The sequence below is a fragment of the Lynx canadensis genome, chromosome A3, assembly GCF_007474595.2.
Source record: "Lynx canadensis isolate LIC74 chromosome A3, mLynCan4.pri.v2, whole genome shotgun sequence".
In the NCBI taxonomy this organism is placed as follows: Eukaryota; Metazoa; Chordata; class Mammalia; order Carnivora; family Felidae; genus Lynx; species Lynx canadensis.
This window is the reverse complement of record NC_044305.1, coordinates 85,549,925-85,557,298: the sequence shown is the minus strand read 5'-3', so window position 1 is coordinate 85,557,298 and position 7,374 is coordinate 85,549,925. Positions and strand designations below refer to the sequence as shown.

At 44.7% G+C, this 7,374-nt stretch overlaps 1 long non-coding RNA gene across 2 annotated transcripts; it reads right to left on the bottom strand.

Moving 5' to 3' along the window:
* Positions 1–271: 271 nt before the first annotated feature.
* LOC116737984 lies at positions 272–6,983 on the bottom strand. 2 transcript variants are annotated; one of them, XR_004343406.1, is made up of 3 exons: positions 5,647–6,983; positions 3,723–3,896; positions 272–1,010 (listed from the first exon to the last, which is right to left on the bottom strand). It is a non-coding gene; the product is annotated as an uncharacterized LOC116737984 (long non-coding RNA). The 2 variants fall into 2 exon arrangements; XR_004343407.1 differs by having other exon boundaries at positions 272–1,004.
* Positions 6,984–7,374: the final 391 nt, after the last annotated feature.

The following is a 7,374-nucleotide window of genomic DNA, read 5'->3' as shown; positions in this document are numbered from 1 at the left end:
CTTTTTGTTCATTTTGAGTTGTTTTGTAGACACAGGACTGCAATCCCGAGGCCATCAGTCAATCAACCAATCCTGACCAAGCCAGAGGTTCCCAGACCTTCTCAGTTCACGGTGCTATTAGTTTCTCAGTAAGTGGTTCTCCGTGTCCCTGGGCCAAAAGAACTACCTAATGGCACCATTTATTGAGTAGTTAAGTACAAACAAACTAGTAAGCATTTATTTATTTATCTAATAATGCAGTAGCTGTTTGGGAAAAAAAAATGCTCATACATTGGAACAAAAACAATACTATTTTTAATTTCACTTTTAAATCACCACAATTACTAGCGGGCTGTGCTCTTGTTGGGCACTGTCTGCTTTCCCAAACCTTGGCATGAGCTCGGACCCACCACCCCCGTTTGCTGTTTCACATTGATTTTGTGCAACTCTCGCATTTTGTCACAGCAACAGCCAAAAACCAAGGTTCAAAAATGATGTCATTGATGTCATCGAAAGGAATGCAGATGATATGACATTGAAACTGTGCACTACCTCCAGCTGGCAGTCTGCTCTGGGTCCCACAGATGTTGAGGATCACTGTGTTTCCCTCAGACAGGTAAGATATTGTGGTGCCTTGTGGATTTCTTGCAGCTCCGAGGGCAGGGTGCCTCAGCACACAGTTTGGGAACCACCAGTTGGGTCTGTTGCCATGTGCCAGGTACTCTGCCAGCACTGGATCTAATGCATGAACCAGATGGATACAGTCTGTGCCCCATGATTCTTACACATTACTGGATGAGACCAACATTAATCAAAGAATCTTACCAAAAAGTCCATTATTACAAACCAAGCGCAGTGAAGTGAAACCAGCCTGTTCCTGGCTGGGCCTTGTGTTCAGACCTGAGAGGAGACTCTGTCCTCATTTGATTCCAGCAGGTATTTCCTTTGGCAGCTACAAACCTACAGTTGTATTCAGCACCATCCGTCCTAAACAATGACTTGGACAGAGAAGAAAACTGGTGTGCCTAGAACTAGGAAATTGAAAATAGCAATGTCAGCTTTAGTGAGATGCATCTGGTGGGGTCAAGGATACTCTACCTACCTCAGCATTATCTCATTACCCCTGGTTCTCAGGGAAGACATTCAGAGGGGAATAATCACTATTTCAACAAGGCTTTTGCAACAAGTCTACAGGTCTGGCCAGGGTGCATGTCTGGGCCTCTTCGGATGTCTGGCATCTCGAGCCCTTGTACACTAGGCTCTTGTCCTCTTCTCTAAGTCTGTAGTTTTTAAATTCACAATGTATAAGGAGCTGAAGAGGCGAGGGAAGGGCCCAGGTCTCTCTTACCAAACTACTTGTGTGCAGTAATGACTCGCAGAAGACAATGCTGCAGAGGAGAGTTTTGACCTGAGCTTCTCAGCCCCTCTTTCTAGGCCCACCAAAATTATTTTCACCCTGAGCTCCAACTCTCCTCGGGTTGATGGAGAGACATGAACCTAGAGCTCCCACTAGTGGCAAGAGGAGGCCACCACCCTTGCCTGACTGGCCATTTGTTTCTTCCCTCGTTCTTATTCAGTTTACCAGCTAGGCTGATGATCTATCAGAAATATTCAAAAATGCCGCCTTCACTTTTCTGTGGACATTTACCCAAATGTTGGCAGTTTTCTATAGACCTTCAGGGAACAATGGATGGCTCCAGGCTTTTATGAATGTCACTTCCATTGTTGACCCCCAAAGCCAAAGCTACTAGGAGTAAAGTATAAAGTCACCGTATCCCTACCACCTCCCCTCTCTTCCCTTCTTTTTATGGGGACTGTTCAGAATCAAGACATGTGGAGTTTGCACACACACACACACACACACACACTGCCTTCCACCAGCAGGGAGATAGGTAGGGCTGCTGGGGGGGTCTGCAATGAGTGGCTTAGGAAAGCTCCACTCAGGGATTAAGAAAAGTACTTCCCCCACCCCCTCCTTTTCTTGTTGATGCTTCTTCATAGGTCTGCTTTTTCTCAGTGTCAGGGTGGTGAGATTGGCAGAGGTGGGGAGCAGGGAGCAGGAAGGGGCCAAGGAGGCCGCCCAGCCTTCTCAGAGTACAGGCTGCAAACCCACCTCTAGCCCAGGGACCAAGGGCCTGGTGCTGCCATGATGTCCAGCCCAGGACACAGGGGGATTAAACTGTAGTTTGGGCCAAAACTTTGGTAGAAATAAAGAATGTGCTCTATGTCTGGCACATCCCCACAAATCTACCACAGTAAGAACTGGGTAAGTATAAGTTCAGCATTCAGGGTTCCTGGGCCAAGTTAGATACTGCCTCATTACAGCTAACCAATAAAAGTATTAATAATAATAGTTTAATAAATAATCTAATAAAAATTCTCTTTATCATCATTTAAAGCCAGGTTTCCTGACCCCCATTCAGTGCCCTTTTCACAGCACACATGGGTCAGCAAGATTTTAGAGTTCTACTCCTACTGATCTTCTGTGTAGAAAATTTTAAACAAAATGCAACAATAACAGTTCCTAGTTATGAACATATTGAAATTTTTACTGATTTGCAGAACTTGTGAGAGATAAGGATCTCTCTTCATTGGAGATCTAAGTGATGATACTTTTTAAATGTTACCAAGTATTGTGGGCTGAATTGCGCCTTCCTCCCCATTCACGTTGGTATCTTAACCTCCAGTACTTTAAAATGTGACTGCATTCGAAGACAAGGCTTTAAGAGGTGATTAAGGTAAAATGAGGTCATACGGGTCATTGGACATTAATCCAATATGACTGGTGTCCTTATAAGTAGAAAATGTCAGAACACAGACAGACACAGAGGAAAGGCCATGTGAGGACCCAGGGAGAGGGTGGCCTCTGGGGGCCAAGGAGAGAGACCTCAGAGAAAAGCAGCTCTGCTGACACCTCAGTCTCAGACTTCCCACCTCCAGGACTGTGAGGAAGTAAATAACCCATCGGGTCCATGGTACTTTGTTATGGCAGCCCCAGAAAACTAATGCACCAAGGTTGGGAGTTTTTCATCACCAATGATGATGTCAAGTCAAAAATAATACCATTGAATAGAGTAGAACTGGGATTCAAATTCAGGTAATTCTCTTTCTGGAGACTTTCCATATATGGCAAATGTTATTAATTGTTTACCACCTAGGGCTGCTTTGAAACAACGACTTTCAAAATAATGGTTTTTAAAAGGCTATTTTTGGGGCGCCTGGGTGGCTCAGTCGGTTAGGCGTCCGACTTCGGCTCAGGTCACGATCTCACGGTCTGTGAGTTCGAGCCCCGCGTCGGGCTCTGGGCTGATGGCTCAGAGCCTGGAGCCTGCTTCCGATTCTGTGTCTCCCTCTCTCTCTGCCCCTCCCCCGTTCATGCTCTGTCTCTCTCTGTCTCAAAAATAAATAAACGTTAAAAAAAAATTTTTTTAAAAAAGGCTATTTTTTTTTTTTTTTTAATTTTAGAGAGAGAGAGAGATAGAGAACATGAGCTGGGGAGGAGCAGAGAGAGAGAGAGATTCCCAAGCAAGTTCTGCATTGTCAGTGCAGAGCCCAGTGTGGGGGCTCAATCTCATGAACTGTGAGATCATGACCTGAACAGAAATCAAGAGTTGGATGCTTAACTGACTGAGCCACCCAGGCGCCTCTAAAGAGTTATCTTAAGATGGACTTCTTAGAAAATCTCTTGAGATCTAAGAATCCTCTTATCCCCTCTGTCTCTGAGTTTTTACCTAGTTACTTACAACAAGGGTGGCGGGCCTGAACTTCCTTGTTCTCAACGTGCTATGCTGCCATTTCTGCTCCACTGAGGCTGTCTGTTGGAGAGTCTGCTGGAAGCTCCTTGGTGTGAGCTGAAAACTTCCCGCTGTGGGCTGGCTCAGCCCTGAGGCACTGGGCTTAGCGAGCTGGCTGTACCTCTGTGTGGAGGAAAGTTCCCCCTGGGTGAGTAGTCTGGCCCATGGCTTCAGGGGCAGAGTGTGGGCAGAGTGGGAGCTGCCCTCATGCCCTCAGCTGTACAACTGCACAGGGCTGCAGCGCTCACCCCCAGTTCCACATGGCAAGCTCCTTCTGCCTTCTGGGGGGGGGGGGGGGTTCTAACCATTGCCCCACCCAACCCCACCCCTGGCCAGACCTTCAGTTCAGTGGTGCTGGAAGAGGTCTCGGCCTTGCCTTGTACACTGTGTGTGTCTCTCCACCAGGTGTAAACTTACTTATGTTGTTGCCTACCTCTTCACTTCACTCTGGTTTCTAGTAAATCTCTGTTTCTGGTTGGCCGGCTTGGCTATTAATATGTGAAAGCAGACTACTTTGTCAAAAGCCAATTTGTCAGATGAGCATTTCACCCAATTACTGGAGATTTTTTGAAGCATTAACATTGCCCTAAACCTGCCCCAGCTCTGTCTCTAACCCTAGAAACTGTCAGAAAAATGTTTTCCTCCAAATGGGAGACAATTAGCAGAGCCACAGTCAAAGGCAGGAGCAAAAGCAGAAGCAATTTACTTTGTTGTGTAAAGGGAATATGACTATCTAGCTCAGGGAGATTTGTTAGGATTAACTCAGTTAATACAAATAAAGCACTTAGAATAGTCTGGCAGGCAATATTCAGCACCCAATGTTAGCAATTATTACTAACAATTTTACTTTTAATTTTTCATGTGCATTTAAATTATAGGAATTAAACTATATGCTAGATGAAAAATAAAGATAACAATTTAGGGGCACCTGGCTGGCTCAGTCAGTAGAGCGTCCAACTCCTAGATCCCAAGATCATGAGTTCAGGCCCCCACGTTGGGCATGGAGCCTACTTAAAAACAAAATAAAGCAAAACAAATTTAAATGGGAATGTTGGGAAAGAGGATGGATAGAAATCACTAGGGCCAGTTCAGTGGTCCATACCTTTGGTTTCATCATTTACCTGGGGATGGGAAAAGGAGCTGGAGACTGAGTTTAATCACCAATGGCCAATGACTTAATCAGCCATGTCTATGTAATGAAACCTCCGTAAAACCACCAAAGAACAGGCTTCAGAAAGCTTTGAAGTTGGTGAACACGTGGGGACAGTAAAGCTCCGTGCCACTCTCCCCATTTTTTTCCCTAGAGTTACATCATTTTATAATAAAACAGTAGTCTAATAAGTAAAACGTTTCGGAATTTTGTGAGCCACTCTAGCAAACTAATCAAACTGGAGGAGGAATTCGAGGGAACTTCTGATCTATAACCAGTTGGTCAGAAGGTGACAAGCTGGACTCCCAACTGGCATCTGAAATATCTGGGGCAAGGGGGACTCTTGCAGGACCGAGCTCTTAACCTGTGGGGTCTGATGCTGTTTCCAGGTAGATAGTGTCAGTCTTGAGGTAATTGCTTGGCTATGTTGGGGAAAACACACATTGGACATACTAATTTCAAAAGTGTTCAAATGAAAAAAAAATGTGTCTCAGAAATAAGACATTACCTACGAGTCTGAGCAAATTACTTAACCTCTCAAAGTCTCAGTTTCCTTATCTGTAAAATGGAGATAAGGCTAGCAACCACCTCATAGTTTCCTGTGAGAATTAATCGAGACATTGCAGGTAAAGCAGACTATATCATGCTTCAGGAATAGAAAGCACTCAATAAGTGTATTTTTTAAATGTCCCTAGTTAAATGTAGTTCTTCTAAAACACTTACCTGCAGGAGGAAGAACTGGTGTTGTAACATTTTGCTGTATCATAGTGCAGTTTGCTTGTGGTAAGTAAAGATATCATTGGCAACATAGCTCTCCAGATTCTAGAGATCAGCTTTCTCAAGACTGGTGTGGCAGCTACCAGATGCTGTGTGATTTTCATGTATTTTATTTCTCCAGTAACCCTCAAATTCTTTGGGAGATAGATTCCAATACGCTCAGAAGAGTAAGAAAGACACACAAGAGTGACTGTCAGTGACTAAATAAGTAGCATGAATAGCAAGCCAAACAATTGATGTGCACCTGATTGACTCCAACCGAGTCTATGAAACCCTATGTAGGAAATCCTAATGAAGGCTGTAGCTTGAATTCTGAGGGTATTAGTTTTGCATTTTAACAGTTCAGTAAACTCAGTATTGCAGAGCATGGTGTTGGCCTTTTCTGATTGGGGTTGGTTTTCCATTGAAGGTAATATCCAGCCCTAAAATAGACACAGTACGTAATCCAAACCACCTGCTTCCTGGTAATCAAGTTCAAGTTCCCACAGAATGTGTCTGATGTCTACCCAGCCAGCTGAGCTGGGCCACGTGCTCATCTAGCTCTTTCCCTAAAAGGACACCGACCGGCAAACCACTGCTTTCTTTCACAGTCAGGAAAGAGTGACTTCTAAGGAAAATAAAGGCTTTCGTACCTTAGCTGGAAATAAGTAATGACAAAATGCAAGAAGCAGAGACGGCCAGTCCAAGTAAATGCATCATTAGATGGGCCTCGTCTCCCAAGGAGTCATGTATTGACACTTGCTCTGCTCGCTGATCTACTGGCAGTGTTTTGAAAACAATCAGACCACATGAAACAAGCTGAAGACATTCCAGTGCCTTTTTGCTCAGAAGCTGCAAGCCTCCAGGCAGAATGGGCTCTTTGAGGCTGTAAACATCCACAGGGCAGAGCCTATATTTAACTTACGACACATCTTAAGATACGGAAAGGATGGGGAATTGTGTCTTTATTTCCTCCCACCAATACCACCTCTTTCGCGTAGAAGCCCTAAAGTTTCTACGTGGAATAGGAAGAGGTTTTTCTCTCTCTTAAAGGATTCAGTGGCAGTACATCCTTCAAGCTTATCCAACAAGTCCACTTGAGGGCCCTTCTAAGTTCATGGAAAGAGAAAAATTCTCTAAATGGAAAGGAGAGAAGAGAATATGTGAGGCACTCACTCCTTAGCACTGTGGAGCAGAGACTCTTGAGAGACCTTGATCCCAGAGTTACTCCCGAGACTTTTCTTTTCTTTTCTTTTTTTAATGTTTATTTATTTTTAGAGAGAGAGAGATTGTGTATGAGCAGGGGAGGGTCAGAGATGAGGAGGGGTTGGACAGAGCATCTGAAGCAGGCTTCACGCTGACAGCAGAGAGCCCAATGCGGGGCTTGAACTCATGAACCATGAGATTGACTTGAGCTGAAATCAGACACTCAACTGACTGAACCACTCAGGCGCCCCCAAGAGATTTTTCAAGTGTGGAGCTAATAACATAGGACACTGAACCTACTCCAGGCAAGGGCCTGGTGTGGCGTGTGGCCTCCAGCCACTCTCAGGACAAGCAGGCAGGCTGTGTCTTGGGACTGTGGCAAAGGTATCTGCCTGCAGATATTTCTCCCCTTTGATGCTGAATCAGAGCAAAATTAGTGGTTCTTTCTTGGATCTGCACCAGTATTCTTTAAAAAAAAAAAAGTCCCCA